The sequence below is a fragment of the Saccostrea cucullata genome, unplaced genomic scaffold, assembly GCF_032062105.1.
Source record: "Saccostrea cucullata isolate Sc308-1 unplaced genomic scaffold, CSIRO_AGI_Scuc_v1 ctg7179, whole genome shotgun sequence".
Classification (NCBI taxonomy): domain Eukaryota; kingdom Metazoa; phylum Mollusca; class Bivalvia; order Ostreida; family Ostreidae; genus Saccostrea; species Saccostrea cuccullata.
The window spans coordinates 1,902-19,480 of record NW_026927794.1 but is presented as its reverse complement, the minus strand read 5'-3'; the positions used below and the strand labels follow the sequence as shown (position 1 = coordinate 19,480).

The 17,579-nt window shown below is 29.0% G+C and overlaps 2 long non-coding RNA genes across 2 annotated transcripts; one reads left to right on the top strand and one right to left on the bottom strand.

Moving 5' to 3' along the window:
* Positions 1-1,904: 1,904 nt before the first annotated feature.
* On the top strand, positions 1,905-4,889 carry LOC134275514 (uncharacterized). The gene is made up of 3 exons (XR_009993835.1): positions 1,905-2,020; positions 2,817-2,945; positions 4,512-4,889. It is a non-coding gene; the product is annotated as an uncharacterized LOC134275514 (long non-coding RNA).
* A 6,005-nt stretch (positions 4,890-10,894) lies between these two features.
* On the bottom strand, positions 10,895-17,002 carry LOC134275515 (uncharacterized). The gene is made up of 5 exons (XR_009993836.1): positions 16,695-17,002; positions 16,257-16,316; positions 15,844-15,915; positions 14,912-15,040; positions 10,895-13,342 (listed from the first exon to the last, which is right to left on the bottom strand). It is a non-coding gene; the product is annotated as an uncharacterized LOC134275515 (long non-coding RNA).
* Positions 17,003-17,579: the final 577 nt, after the last annotated feature.

Here is a 17,579-nt window from a genome sequence, read left to right as displayed (position 1 = left end):
GGGGCCGTGTGCAAAACATTTCAAGAATGTGATTATGACGTCACGCATTCATTCACAGTCTAGCTTCATTTTTTGAAAACCTCATTACCAAGAAACAAAACTGAAACTAACCCTATTTTCCCTTAACCCTATCCCCTAACCCTAACTATCCCTAATTTCCCCTTAGGCCTCTATCCCTAACCCCTTTTAGCCCTAACCTATCCTATCCCTTAAATACAGGGGGGCCCGCTTACACTGTGTTTACACTGTATATAGTTTTTTACTATACGCTGCTACTACGATTCACAACGTTGGTACTACGTTTTGTTTATGCTAACTATACAGGTAAAATACTTTGGGGCCGTGTGCAAAAACATTTCAAGAATGTCATTATGACGTCACGCATTCATTCACAGTCTAGACAGCCTAGCCTAAACCAGTTCAAACTGTTTTTTTTTACTGAAAACAATAACATTTAACACACATGGTTTATATACCTTTACTGTAAGGGCCCTGTGCATCAATACGTTTTACCTGCGTTTTCTTATATACCTGTTTGCATCCTCTATAAAGTGACGTGTGCAAAAAAAAACACTGAGGGTCGTGTGCAAAAGAAATATACCTTTTACCTGTGTTTTCTTAAATACCTGTTTGCACCCTCTATAAAGTGCCGTGTGCAAAAAGTACGATAAACTTACCTATGCATTGTGACGTCATTCACTGTATAAATACAATGTGATTATGACGTCACACTTTTTCATTTACAGTCTAGACAGCCTAGTCTAGCCAGCCTAACCAGTTTGAACTGAATTTTTTACTGAAAGACAATAACAAATAACACACAATACAAAAAACATGTGTGTGTTATGTCTCTCAAGTTATAACACCAGGTCACTTTTTTAAAAAACTTAGAATTTCTTTTTAAATTTTTAAAACTTTTTTTAAAAAACTTATAAATTTTTTAAAACTTTTTTAAAATAACTTTAATTTTTTTTTCTTATTAATTTTTTTTTTTGGTAAACTCCCCTTATAGTTTTTAAGAAATAAAATAAAAAAATCATGTAATACTACATCAGTGTTATGTTATTGTATGACTTCATCTTTTATACAGTCGGGTTCGGGGTTTCGGGCAGCCATGGCGAATTTCGGCAAGATTTTACCCCAGTGAAAAAGGCTTGTAATCCACAGTGTAGGTCGTTTAAAGTTGTTTCACATTGTTTATGATTGTGATTATGTTATCGCTCACCTATATGTTTAATGTCAGCTATGCTAAATAACCCATTTCTGTGTAATTTGAGAGAATGTTTTGACATGTGGTTAAAGTATTGCGTGCTATTCATGTTATCATTTAAGGTCGATCCTAAATAAATCTATCTTAAAAAATACATTTTACGAATGACATTTAATATGATTGATTAGAGTATAGGTATCCATATATAAGAGATATTATTTTGCATTACATTTAAACATGTTTTTCTGTCCCTTTTGTCTGTCAATTGTTGCTTTACTTCCTTTGTAAAATGAGGTTAAATTGAGTATCACTGAATATTGTATGCTTTTTTTCAGGATCAGCTAAGATGTTGTTTCACTGGATTATTTGATTGGGCATATAATTGGATAATTCTGGTAAGTTTGTCTTTGTTTTGTTTACATTTCCTATGAAGGTCATCTTTGCATTTAATCATAATTATGTAAAGTTCTGTTTTGAATGTAAATGTACTGTTTTTATCCTCATTTCATGTGATTTACACTTGTACATGTATAACCGGGATGTAACTCAGAGTGCATTCAATATTTCTATGATGGGTCATTCTATGATTGAATTTAAATCAGAAAAATATTCAGTAAATTTTGGTAAAATACATCTGGTATCTTTTACATTTCTGTCCCTTTTGTCTGTAAATTATTGCTTAACTTACATTGTAAAATGAGGTTAATTGTGTATCACTGAATTGTATGATTTTTTCAGGATCAGCTGAGATGTTATTTCACTGGATTATTTAATGGATAGGCTTATTGGGCATATAGTTGGATATCTCTGGTAAGTTTGTCTTGTTTTTTAGATTGTTTACATTTCCTATGAAGGTCATCTTTGCATTTAAGCATGATTATATGGTTAATTTAATTACTGTGTAATACTTATGTGATCTGTTGTCTCTAACTTACATTCATATAAGCACACCCTTTTTTAACCTAAAATATATCAAGGGATCTTCAGAATATTAATAAGTCCTTTTGTATAAATTATATGATTTAATTACATAATTCATTATGTATGTTACCCATGGCCATGGAATTCAGACTTACTAAATGGTGATCAAAGAGATATTAATTAGGAATCTAATAAGAGAAAAGGAAGAATTTACAAAAGATTAATCATAATAGTCATTTACTTTTGTTTTGATTCCAAATATGTGTGATATATGGTATACATTTAATTTCATTTTCACTTTTGGTAATGAGCTTTTCAAAAAATGAAGGACTACATGTTGTACTGTGATTATGCTAAAAAAAATAAAATATGTATTTTTCTGTATGCAGTACAGATAGGTATTAAACCAAAATTGAATCTGCTGTTAATAAAAGATCTTTTAGTGTCTAAATAATTAATTTGATAATCATTTTATTTGTAATATTGATACAGTAGTTGTGCTTGTTTATTATCTATAAATAACATGATGAACTTTTCTCATCTGGAGTTAAAGTTAAAAACAATTTTTGAGATTAAAATCATATATTTTCATGAACTTTTTTTTGACATTGTACATGTTGTATTTAAACATGCATTGTTTCACACAGTACTCCATCATATTAACAAAATGCTTTTATTTCTACAGTCATCAACATGGAAGATATGTTTTGTTCCTTACCATCTATAATCCATTCTCTATGAAGTTCAGACTGTCTGCTCTTCCTTTGGAAATACACAGTTAGTCAACCAACATAGAAACACACAAAACTTGAAGGTAAAGTTTCAATGCAATTGTAATTTTTATTTATTTATTAATTTTACATATGCATGTTTATAATTTTGAATTGATATGTAAATGATATATTTAAATAAAAAGGGCTTGGTGGTCATGGTCATTTTTAAACTCTATTGATCTCCTTTAGAAGAAGAAGAAGAGCTCCATTTCAATATATATACAAAAATGCATGATCAAATTTTGAAACTAAAATGTATGAAAGTTTTCTTTGCCAAATGATAGTTAACAGCTGAAGATAGCATATCTATAGAATAAGTTAAATATGGCTAATTTGTAACCCCCCCCCCCCAGCTTCCTTAATATCATAGTTGGTAAAGATAGCAAGTTTTGACTCCAATTGCTGATGAATTCTGAATTTCCCATTTAATATTAACATTATATCACAGGGAAAGAATACTATAATGTAGCACATCAAGATGACAAGAAAAGAAATCTTAATGACCCTCTTAACTATATATAAAGACTGTAACCTTATAACTGATGTAAGATAATCTGATTGTGTGGAATTAAAATTCCCTGGTGTTTCTACTACCCAAGATCTTCTTATGAGTGCATTGGACTGTTGTAAACCTTCTCCTGTTTATAAAAAAATATACCTTGGAGCATGACACTTTATACATAAAAGGTACTTTCAATATCATTTCTATGAGTTTTTGTTCATTCTTTTTAATAATCTAGTGTTATATCTCATTTAAACCCATTAATATGTATGCTTCCAAAATCTTAGATCTGTCTGTATAGTTTTTTTCAGCTCTTTGAACACAAATACCCTGATTCAATCTTTTGAGGTAAACATGATAGAGACATCATAGATGATTATCAGAGTGTGTATCACAATCTTAACCATAAGGTCAATTTGAATGGTCTAAGGCACAACAAATGAAAGTGAAAACTTTTTTTTTATTAGAATACATAATTTTGTAATAAACAAATACTGGAAAAGTTACTCTCATAATAAGCCTTAATGTCCTCCAAGAATTCAGTTTGGACTTCCTCCATTAATCCTTGTATCTTCTCCAATGGTTTTGTGGGCTAAAATTCATATGTCTTTAACAACATTTTTTTCTGACAACTGTTTTCTCTTATCATCTATAAACTTGACTTCTTCTCTAGTCAAAGGTCTTTCAGGGTAATCCAAGTAATTCTTACCCTCTTTTGGTAATAAATGGTTATATTCCTCATTGGCTTCTTCTGCAATCAAGGGTCTTTCTATGTAATCTCCGACATCATTAGGATCACCCTTCTCTGGACTTAATTGATTATATTCTTGTTGAGAAATGATCTCAATAGTGCCATCTTTTTTTATTTTAACTGGTATACCTCTGTCTATATCTTTCTCTGAAAGAACTCTCTTTCCAAACTAAATTTTACTCATTCCTTTACTCTTTTCTTTACTGGAGGTGTTACCCATGGTTAATATGAAAAAGTCAAAATCTTATGTTACAACTTGTATTTATACCCTTTTTGTCTATATTTAGAATTCCATCAAGCTTATATTATATAACAATTTTTTTTTTCAACTAAGACTTTTTTTATATTTTTCAGGATTCTCTAGTGAGGGCTTATGGAAATGATCTATGTCTACTCTCAGAATGGTGAAAGACTATCAGTTTATGCAAAGACAAACAGAATATCCTCTCTTGGAACACTGAAACAAGAAAATCAAACAGGAGATGGATGGAGGATTTAAGAAGCACATAGATAAATATAATTTCCAACGAATTTAACCAGTATTATCATAGACTGTGGTTTACAGAATGACAAAGTAACAGGATTGTATCTTTTTACTGTCAGACACTGACTATGGATAAGATGTACCCATTTATTAAACTGAGATCTAGTCAAATCAAGTACAATTGTATTGAAAATATGATTTTCTGATAGCATGAACTCTTTAAAAATTTATTCTCACCAACTTTAAAGTATCTAAATGTAACTTTTATTTTTACCAATTCATGTTGATGACAGTTGTTATGTATGAGAAGTATACATTTAAACCTTTTATTTTTCATCTTATTTCTATAACCCCCTAGAAATTACACAGATATTTAGATGCTGGATTTAATATTATCATTTAACTTTCCTGGAATGGTAAATATATTTTGTTTGTGTATGTATCATTTTTTAATTTTGAATTTAAAATTGGTCTCAATAAGACCTCCAATAAAGAAGCAAGTGTCCCATAATCTGTGGTTTAATAATATCTTGAATATCTTTTATCATATCATATTCATCATACTAATTACATATTGAATGTTTGTAGGAATACACTTTGTTGTTAAGGACACTTTGTCAAGGTCAAAGCATAAGATTATTGAGATGACTTCTTTGACAATAATTTGTAACTTACAAACTTCACATCATAAGCACACAGACGAAGAATCAATAAGATATTTTCTATAGATTTTTTGGATCATTTACTCCTGGGTAAAAGTTAGTTACTAACTGAGATTACTGATTTGAATCCTGTAATGCAATGACTTAAACATTGTGTGATAACTTATAGACTTTATAAAAATTAGGTGCAAATTCTTAGGAAAGGATTGAAATGTAAATCATATGCACTATGTTCAAGGGTGTTTATATGACTATTACTATGTAATACCTTAGAATTCTGTAAAAATTTATTATCACTGCATAGAATAAAGACTGGTTGGAATAATTTATGTTTTGAAATAAGGTTTAGGGAAAAAAGTCAAGAATGTGGATATGACTTTTATTCAAATGGTGCAGTACAGCAACTCTGGTGATTTACATACCTTCAGTCATAAATACATGTAGATAGGTATTTGGAAGACTCCTTTAGATTTTGAAATTTTTAATTCAAAAGTATAGATTTTTTTTTTAAGTTTGAAAGATTTAAAATGGCAGCATATCATTTGCTTGTGAATTAAATAATAAATCCAAACATATACATCTTTGAATGATAATTGTAGAGTTTTAGCAATTCCTGGACTTCTGTCTTGATATCATCCTTTAATGTCCTTAAAATTTGAAGGACTGTCTTTTAGTTTTAGTTGAATTAGTTTCTTTTCTACATATGAAAATGACATCATCCAAAGAAGTTCTTTATCTGCATGTTATATGAAGAAGACAATTTTCATCACAGTGAAAGAGATTGATTTGTTAAACATAATGCATTGATGCACAAATATACTTTTAGATTTTTAATAGCTAGGGTTCATATTTCTTAATATGGAATGCTAAGTACTGTTGATTTCAATTTTTTGTGAACAAAGACATACTAGTAGAAAAAAAAATGTACATGATGTGTTAGAAAAGCATGTGTAAACCTGATGACTTTATAATTGCTGATTAAATCAATTATGAGTTTCATCTTTGTTTCAATGTAAACATTTCTAAGTAGGGCACACATCAGAAACTCTTAAAATTCTGAGTATCAGGGTTTAACACAACATTTCTAAATGATTTTTGGACGCTTTTTATGTATCAAAAAAAAAGACAAAACAGAATGTTTGTTCACAGATGTTCCAATGGAAAACAACCACAAAGAAATGATTTGATATGTTCTTTATGTGATTCATGTAAAATGTATTTTTAAATTGTACCCTAACATTTATCTTTTGAATAAATACATTTTTTTTGTGGAGAATTTCTCATAACTTTGAAAAAAGTAGTCTTATTGTATAATATGGTTAACTTTAAATTTTGTAGACTTTAAAGTTGTACATGATGTGTTACACATCTTACATATGTAACCATTTCATTTCAAGGCATTCAGCATATATTGTGGTTTTGTCCTAAATTTGTTTGTTCATGTATTCAATAATTTGAGAATACTCAACTCAAATTAGGTAATGCATGAGAGAATATGCAAGAAAATCAGGTTTAAGAAATTATTTTTACTATTTATAAGGGGTTAGTCTATATATTGAATCTATAAGTACATTTAGTCTATACACTTAAGGTATTTGTTAATGAAATAAACTTGCATTTGAGCATTTTAAGACAATTGTAAACATTACTTTAACCAGTTTTAAAAATAATTAGATTCACTGTTAGCATGTAATTCCTTGTAAAATAAATGAGAAAACAAACAATTTTATTTGAGTCAGTTTTTTTTTTAATGTAAATAAGAAGCATTGGAAATTGGGAATATTTCACAAAGTTGATTGAGCATAATTCTCACTAGGACAGTAGGAGTATTTTGATTTAAGCATTAAAGAAACCATTTCATATTTCAATATACAAACCATGTTTAGTCATGCAGTATATACTTTACACTTGCCAAAAAATAAATGGTATCTCTATTCAGGGTCAATCCAAAGGTCAAGAAGAAATGAAAAAAAAAATTCTCTTCATGTATCAAACATGTAGGTATTATTGCAATAAATTCACTGTATTCATTTTTTGTCCTCTTTCTATGTATGAAAAGCTCCGATTTAGGCAATCAAAATACAAAAAGCCAATGATTTATGTCAAATGATGAAGGTGTACATCATAAATTAACATAGACAGAGAATTCTGAGTTTCCCTCAAATATGGTCGCCAAGTGATGTGTAATAAAAACAAAATGTGGATTCATCTATTAGGATTGAGACTTGTACATATTATGAATGATGGGTACTATGACATTAAGAATGACATGAAAGAAATAAGTTTGATTCAATTATATAAACAGTTCTTAATCCATACAGTCAAAATGGAGGGCATATATTTTTCTTTATAGGCATAAAGTAACAAACACTCACCCAATCCATCAAAATTTTACTTTTTGAAGAAAAGGAACCCTACTTACTTTGTTGAGTTGACATTCAAATTTTTTGTTTGACAGGTAGACTAATGGTTTCTGACTAGTATAATGAGAACTTTTTATTTAAGAGTCATCAGATTGTTCTGATATTTTGGTTAAGATATCTGCATGACATCAATTAATTTGTTCATACAAAGGGATAAAAGCTTTTCCAGGTTTCCTCTTTACTCAGATTAGATTATGTCTTGCTAATATATCCAGCATATAAGATACTCATCAAAGTCAAACAAAGGTAAATAAATGACCTTATTAAGTTTTTAGTCAAAAGGTCAAAGAGATGTGAACATCTTGTTTAATTGGACAATTGTTAAGTTACTATTCATCAAACTTCATGGATATATTAATTAAACAAACTTCATATATTTTGATTTTCAGGTCAAAGATCAGTACAATTTTTGCTATACCATTGTTGTCCATGAATATCTTAACACCTCTATTGACTTTTCAGGTTTAAGGTCAATGTATTCCTGCTACAGTAAAACTTCATTATAAGGATCTCATAGTGATATTCTTTATTTGTAAAGAATTAGGTAATTATAAAATCTCCACTCTTTCTATAATATGTCACTGAATGTGCTTCTTTATTTTAGAGAGTTTTACAAGCAAATCGTATACTGACTTTCAATCCTTCAAAATACAATTTATATTGAATCTTGAGATTCAGACTTTCAGACTTTTAGGCTTTCAGACTCTCAGGCTTTCAATCTTTAAAAACTTTCAAGCTTGAGGACTGAGTATTTTAATATTTATTTTGTTAGTCTTGTCTTTTATGTCATTATGATTAATCCTTAGTAATTCAAACTTTTCATGTTTGTAAAACCAGAGTGTGAAAGTACAGTGTTTGTGTAATCTTCTTAATATTTATCTAAAATTACTGCTTTTAATACAGTCAAATATAATTTGTGATGATCAGAATTTCCAAATTGCCTGACCTGTACATATTTAAAGTTTCAATATCATACACTCTTGAATATCCTTAAATATCAATATATTGCTTAAGCATTTGCTATCAACCATACACTTGTTAACCTAAGGAAGGCTCCTACAATAAGTTAAACTCATGGAATTCTTCAAGCAATTTGGTTTTAAAGGATGCTAAAGACAAAAGACCCATAAATTTCCCAGAAGTAATAATTTTTAAAACTATATATCCACATTAAATTGGGGAACATTTGAAGAACCCTTTTCCTTTATAAAAATGTTCCTTAATTTAATGTTATATAGTTTTAAAAATTATTACTTCTGGGAAATTTATGGGTCTTTCCTCTTTAGCATCCTTTAAAACAAAATTGCTTGAAGAATTCCATGAGTTTAACTAATTGTAAGAGCCTTCCTTAGGTTAACAAGTGTATGGTTGATAGCAAATGCTTAAGCAATATATTGATATTTAAGGATATTCAAGAGTGTATGATATTGAAACTTTAAATATGTACAGGTCAGGCAATTTGGAAATTCTGATTATCACAAATTATATTTGACTGTATTAAAAGCAGTAATTTTAGATAAATATTAAGAAGATTACACAAACATTGTACTTTCACACTCTGGTTTTACAAACATGAAAAGTTTGAATTACTAAGGATTAATCATAATGACATAAAAGACCAGACTAACAAAACAAATATTAAAATACTCAGTCCTCAAGCTTGAAAGTTTTTAAAGATTGAAAGCCTGAGAGTCTGAAAGCCTAAAAGTCTGAAAGTCTGAATCTCAAGATTCAATATAAATTGTATTTTTGAAGGATTGAAAGTCAGTATATGATTTGCTTGTAAAACTCTCTAAAATAAAGAAGCACATTCAGTGACATATTATAGAAAGAGTGGAGATTTTGTAATTACCTAATTCTTTACAAATAAAGAATATCACTATGAGATCCTTATAATGAAGTTTTACTGTAGCAGGAATACATTGACCTTAAACCTGAAAAGTTAATAGAGGTGTTAAGATATTCATGGACAACAATGGTATAGCAAAAATTGTACTGATCTTTGACCTGAAAATCAAAATATATGAAGTTTGTTTAATTAACCTATCCATGAAGTTTGATGAATAGTAACTTAACAATTGTCCAATTAAACAAGATGTCCACATCTCTTTGACCTTTTGACTAAAAACTTAATAAGGTCATTTGTTTACCTTTGTTTGACTTTGATGAGTATCTTATATGCTGGATATATTAGCAAGACACAATCTAATCTGAGTAAAGAGGAAACCTGGAAAAGCTTTTATCCCTTTGTATGAACAAATTAATTGATGTCATGCAGATATCTTAACCAAAATATCAGAACAATCTGATGACTCTTAAATAAAAAGTTCTCATTATACTAGTCAGAAACCATTAGTCTACCTGTCAAACAAAAAATTTGAATGTCAACTCAACAAAGTAAGTAGGGTTCCTTTTCTTCAAAAAGTAAAATTTTGATGGATTGGGTGAGTGTTTGTTACTTTATGCCTATAAAGAAAAATATATGCCCTCCATTTTGACTGTATGGATTAAGAACTGTTTATATAATTGAATCAAACTTATTTCTTTCATGTCATTCTTAATGTCATCGTACCCATCATTCATGATATGTACAAGTCTCAATCCTAATAGATGAATCCACATTTTGTTTTTATTTCACATCACTTGGCGACCATATTTGAGGGAAACTCAGAATTCTCTGTCTATGTTAATTTATGGTGTACACCTTCATCATTTGACATATATCATTGGCTTTTTTGTATTTTGATTGCCTAAATCGGAGCTTTTCATACATAGAAAGAGGACAAAAAATGAATACAGTGAATTTATTGCAATAATACCTACATGTTTGATACATGAAGAGATTTTTTTTTTTCATTTCTTCTTGACCTTTGGATTGACCCTAAATAGAGATACCATTTATTTTTTGGCAAGTGTAAACTATATACTGCATGACTAAACATGGTTTGTATATTGAAATATGAAATGGTTTCTTTAATGCTTAAATCATTATACACCTACTGTCCTAGTGAGAATTATGCTCAATCAACTTTGTGAAATATTCCCAATTTCCAATGCTTCTTATTTACATTAAAAAAAAACTGACTCAAATAAAATTGATTGTTTTCTCATTTATTTTATAAGGAATTACATGCTAACAGTGAATCTAATCATTTTTAAAACTGGTTCAAGTAATGTTTACAATTGTCTTAAAATGCTCAAATGCAAGTTTATTTCATTAACAAATACCTTAAGTGTATAGACTAAATGTACTTATAGATTCAATATATAGACTAACCCCTTATAAATAGTAAAAATCATTTCTTAAACCTGATTTTCTTGCATATTCTCTCATGCATTACCTAATTTGAGTTGAGTATTCTCAAATTATTGAATACATGAACAAACAAATTTAGGACAAAACCACAATATATGCTGAATGCCTTGAAATGAAATGGTTACATATGTAAGATGTGTAACACATCATGTACAACTTTAAAGTCTACAAAATTTAAAGTTAACCATATTATACAATAAGACTACTTTTTTCAAAGTTATGAGAAATTCTCCACAAAAAAAAATGTATTTATGCAAAAGATAAATGTTAGGGTACAATTTAAAAATACATTTTACATGAATCACATAAAGAACATATCAAATCATTTCTTTGTGGTTGTTTTCCATTGGAACATCTGTGAACAAACATTCTGTTTTGTCTTTTTCTTTTTTTTGATACATAAAAAGCGTCCAAAAATCATTTAGAAATGTTGTGTTAAACCCTGATACTCAGAATTTTAAGAGTTTCTGATGTGTGCCCTACTTAGAAATGTTTACATTGAAACAAATATGAAAGTCATAATTGATTTAATCAGCAATTATAAAGTCATCAGGTTTACACATGCTTTTCTAACACATCATGTACATTTTTTTCTACTAGTATGTCTTTGTTCACAAAAATTTGAAATCAACAGTACTTAGCATTCCATATTAAGAAATATGAACCCTAGCTATTAAAAATCTAAAAGTATATTTGTGCATCAATGCATTATGTTTAACAAATCAATCTCTTTCACTGTGATGAAAATTGTCTTCTTCATATAACATGCAGATAAAGAACTTCTTTGGATGATGTCATTTTCATATGTAGAAAAGAAACTAATTCAACTAAAACTAAAAGACAGTCATTAAAATTTTAAGGACATTAAAGGATGATATCAAGACCGAAGTCCAGGAATTGATAAAATGCTACAATTATCATTCAAAGATGTATATGTTTGGATTTATTTTTTTAATTCACAAGCAAATGATATGCTGCCATTTTAAATCTTTCAAACTTAAAAAAAAAATCTATACTTTTGAATTAAAAATTTCAAAATCTAAAGGAGTCTTCCAAATACCTATCTACATGTATTTATGACTGAAGGTATGTAAATCACCAGAGTTGCTGTACTGCACCATTTGAATAAAAGTCATATCCACATTCTTGACTTTTTTCCCTAAACCTTATTTCAAAACATAAATTATTCCAACCAGTCTTTATTCTATGCAGTGATAATAAATTTTTACAGAATTCTAAGGTATTACATAGTAATAGTCATATAAACACCCTTGAACATAGTGCATATGATTTACATTTCAATCCTTTCCTAAGAATTTGCACCTAATTTTTATAAAGTCTATAAGTTATCACACAATGTTTAAGTCATTGCATTACAGGATTCAAATCAGTAATCTCAGTTAGTAACTAACTTTTACCCAGGAGTAAATGATCCAAAAAATCTATAGAAAATATCTTATTGATTCTTCGTCTGTGTGCTTATGATGTGAAGTTTGTAAGTTACAAATTATTGTCAAAGAAGTCATCTCAATAATCTTATGCTTTGACCTTGACAAAGTGTCCTTAACAACAAAGTGTATTCCTACAAACATTCAATATGTAATTAGTATGATGAATATGATATGATAAAAGATATTCAAGATATTATTAAACCACAGATTATGGGACACTTGCTTCTTTATTGGAGGTCTTATTGAGACCAATTTTAAATTCAAAATTAAAAAATGATACATACACAAACAAAATATATTTACCATTCCAGGAAAGTTAAATGATAATATTAAATCCAGCATCTAAATATCTGTGTAATTTCTAGGGGGTTATAGAAATAAGATGAAAAATAAAAGGTTTAAATGTATACTTCTCATACATAACAACAGTCTTCAATAGAAATTGGTAAAAATAAAAGTCACATTCAGATACTTTGAGGTCTATGAGAATTAATTTTTAAAGAGTTCATGCTATCAGAAAATCATATTTTCAATACAATTGTACTTGATTTGACTAGATCTCAGTTTAATAAATGGGTACATCTTATCCATAGTCAGTGTCTGACAGTAAAAAGATACAATCCTGTTACTTTGTCATCCTGTAAACCACAGTCTATGATAATACTGGTTAAATTCGTTGGAAATTATATTTATCTATGTGCTTCTTAAATCCTCCATCCATCTCCTGTTTGATTTTCTTGTTTCAGTGTTCCAAGAGAGGATATTCTGTTAGTCTTTGCATAAACTGATAGTCTTTCACCATTCTGAGAGTAGACATAGATCATTTCCATAAGCCCTCACTAGAGAATCCTGAAAAATATTTAAAAAAAAGTCTTAGTTGAAAAAAAAATTGTTATATAATATAAGCTTGATGGAATTCTAAATATAGACAAAAAGGGTATAAATACAAGTTGTAACATAAGATTTTGACTTTTTCATATTAACCATGGGTAACACCTCCAGTAAAGAAAAGAGTAAAGGAATGAGTAAAATTCAGTTTGGAAAGAGAGTTCTTTCAGAGAAAGATATAGACAGAGGTATACCAGTTAAAATAAAAAAAGATGGCACTATTGAGATCATTTCTCAACAAGAATATAATCAATTAAGTCCAGAGAAGGGTGATCCTAATTATGTCGGAGATTACATAGAAAGACCCTTGATTGCAGAAGAAGCCAATGAGGAATATAACCATTTATTACCAAAAGAGGGTAAGAATTACTTGGATTACCCTGAAAGACCTTTGACTAGAGAAGAAGTCAAGTTTATAGATGATAAGAGAAAACAGTTGTCAGAAAAAAATGTTGTTAAAGACATATGAATTTTAGCCCACAAAACCATTGGAGAAGATACAAGGATTAATGGAGGAAGTCCAAACTGAATTCTTGGAGGACATTAAGGCTTATTATGAGAGTAACTTTTCCAGTATTTGTTTATTACAAAATTATGTATTCTAATAATAAAAAAAAAGTTTTCACTTTCATTTGTTGTGCCTTAGACCATTTAAATTGACCTTATGGTTAAGATTGTGATACACACTCTGATAATCATCTATGATGTCTCTATCATGTTTACCTCAAAAGATTGAATCAGGGTATTTGTGTTCAAAGAGCTGTAAAAAAATATACAGACAGATCTAAGATTTTGGAAGCATACATATTAATGGGTTTAAATGAGATATAACACTAGATTATTAAAAAGAAAGAACAAAAACTCATAGAAATGATATTGAAAGTACCTTTTATGTATAAAGTGTCATGCTCCAAGGTATATTTTTTATAAACAGGAGAAGGTTTACAACAGTCCAATGCACTCATAAGAAGATCTTGGGTAGTAGAAACACCAGGGAATTTTAATTCCACACAATCAGATTATCTTACATCAGTTATAAGGTTACAGTCTTTATACATAGTTAAGAGGGTCATTAAGATTTCTTTTCTGGTCATCCTGATGTGCTACATTATAGTATTCTTTCCCTGTGATATAATGTTAATATTAAATGGGAAATTCAGAATTCATCAGCAATTGGAGTCAAAACTTGCTATCTTTACCAACTATGATATTAAGGAAGTGGGGGGGGGGGGTTACAAATTAGCCATATTTAACTTATTCTATAGATATGCTATCTTCAGCTGTTAACTATCATTTGGCAAAGAAAACTTTCATACATTTTAGTTTCAAAATTTGATCATGCATTTTTGTATATATATTGAAATGGAGCTCTTCTTCTTCTTCTAAAGGAGATCAATAGAGTTTAAAAATGACCATGACCACCAAGCCCTTTTTATTTAAATATATCATTTACATATCAATTCAAAATTATAAACATGCATATGTAAAATTAATAAATAAATAAAAATTACAATTGCATTGAAACTTTACCTTCAAGTTTTGTGTGTTTCTATGTTGGTTGACTAACTGTGTATTTCCAAAGGAAGAGCAGACAGTCTGAACTTCATAGAGAATGGATTATAGATGGTAAGGAACAAAACATATCTTCCATGTTGATGACTGTAGAAATAAAAGCATTTTGTTAATATGATGGAGTACTGTGTGAAACAATGCATGTTTAAATACAACATGTACAATGTCAAAAAAAAGTTCATGAAAATATTTGATTTTAATCTCAAAAATTGTTTTTAACTTGAACTCCAGATGAGAAAAGTTCATCATGTTATTTATAGATAATAAACAAGCACAACTACTGTATCAATATTACAAATAAAATGATTATCAAATTAATTATTTAGACACTAAAAGATTTTTTATTAACAGCAGATTCAATTTTGGTTTAATACCTATCTGTACTGCATACAGAAAAATACATATTTTATTTTTTTTTAGCATAATCACAGTACAACATGTAGTCCTTCATTTTTTGAAAAGCTCATTACCAAGAAACAAAAGTGAAAATGAAATTAAATGTATACCATATATCACACATATTTGGAATCAAAACAAAAGTAAATGACTATTATGATTAATCTTTTGTAAATTCTTCCTTTTCTCTTATTAGATTCCTAATTAATATCTCTTGATCACCATTTAGTAAGTCTGAATTCCATGGCCATGGGTAACATACATAATGAATTATGAAATTAAATCATATAATTTATACAAAAGGACTTATTAATATTCTGAAGATCCCTTGATATATTTTAGGTTAAATAAGGGTGTGCTTATATGAATGTAAGTTAGAGACAACAGATCACATAAGTATTACACAGTAATTAAATTAACCATATAATCATGCTTAAATGCAAAGATGACCTTCATAGGAAATGTAAACAATCTAAAAAACAAGACAAACTTACCAGAGATATCCAACTATATGCCCAATAAGCCTATCCATTAAATAATCCAGTGAAATAACATCTCAGCTGATCCTGAAAAAATCATACAATTCAGTGATACACCATTAACCTCATTTTACAATGTAAGTAAAGCAATAATTTACAGACAAAAGGGACAGAAATGTAAAAGATACCATGTATTTTACCAAAATTTACTGAATATTTTTCTGATTTAAATTCAATCATAGAATGACCCATCATAGAAATATTAAATGCACTCTGAGTTACATGCAGGTTATACATGTACAAGTGTAAATCACATGAAATGAGGATAAAAACAGTACATTTACATTCAAAACAGAACTTTACATAATTATGATTAAATGCAAAGATGACCTTCATAGGAAATGTAAACAAAACAAAGACAAACTTACCAGAATTATCCAATTATATGCCCAATCAAATAATCCAGTGAAACAACATCTTAGCTGATCCTGAAAAAAAAGCATACAATATTCAGTGATACTCAATTTAACCTCATTTTACAAAGGAAGTAAAGCAACAATTGACAGACAAACAGGACAGAAAAACATGTTTAAATGTAATGCAAAATAATATCTCTTATATATGGATACCTATACTCTAATCAATCATAATAAATGTCATTCGTAAAATGTATTTTTTAAGATAGATTTATTTAGGATCGACTTTAAATGATAACATGAATAGCACGCCATGCTTTAACCACATGTCAAAACATTCTCTCAAATTACACAGAAATGGGTTATTTAGCATAGCTGACATTAAACATATAGGTGAGCGATAACATAATCACAATCATAAACAATGTGAAACAACTTTAAACGACCTACACTGTGGATTACAAGCCTTTTTCACTGGGGTAAAATCTTGCCGAAATTCGCCATGGCTGCCCGAAACCCCGAACCCGACTGTATAAAAGATGAAGTCATACAATAACATAACACTGATGTAGTATTACATGATTTTTTTTATTTTATTTCTTAAAAACTATAAGGGGAGTTTACCAAAAAAAAAATTAATAAGAAAAAAAAATTTAAAGTTATTTTAAAAAAGTTTAAAAAAATTTATAAGTTTTTTAAAAAAAGTTTTAAAAATTTAAAAAGAAATTCTAAGTTTTTTAAAAAAGTGACCTGGTGTTATAACTTGAGAGACATAACATACACATGTTTTTTGTATTGTGTGTTATTTGTTATTGTCTTTCAGTAAAAAATTCAGTTCAAACTGGTTAGGCTGGCTAGACTAGGCTGTCTAGACTGTAAATGAAAAAGTGTGACGTCATAATCACATTGTATTTATACAGTGAATGACGTCACAATGCATAGGTAAGTTTATCGTACTTTTTGCACACGGCACTTTATAGAGGGTGCAAACAGGTATTTAAGAAAACACAGGTAAAAGGTATATTTCTTTTGCACACGACCCTCAGTTTTGTTTTTTTTTTGCACACGTCACTTTATAGAGGATGCAAACAGGTATATAAGAAAACGCAGGTAAAACGTATTGATGCACAGGGCCCTTACAGTAAAGGTATATAAACCATGTGTGTTAAATGTTATTGTTTTCAGTAAAAAAAAAACCAGTTTGAACTGGTTTAGGCTAGGCTGTCTAGACTGTGAATGAATGCGTGACGTTATAATGACATTCTTGAAATGTTTTTGCACACGGCCCCAAAGTATTTTACCTGTATAGTTAGCATAAACAAAACGTAGTACCAA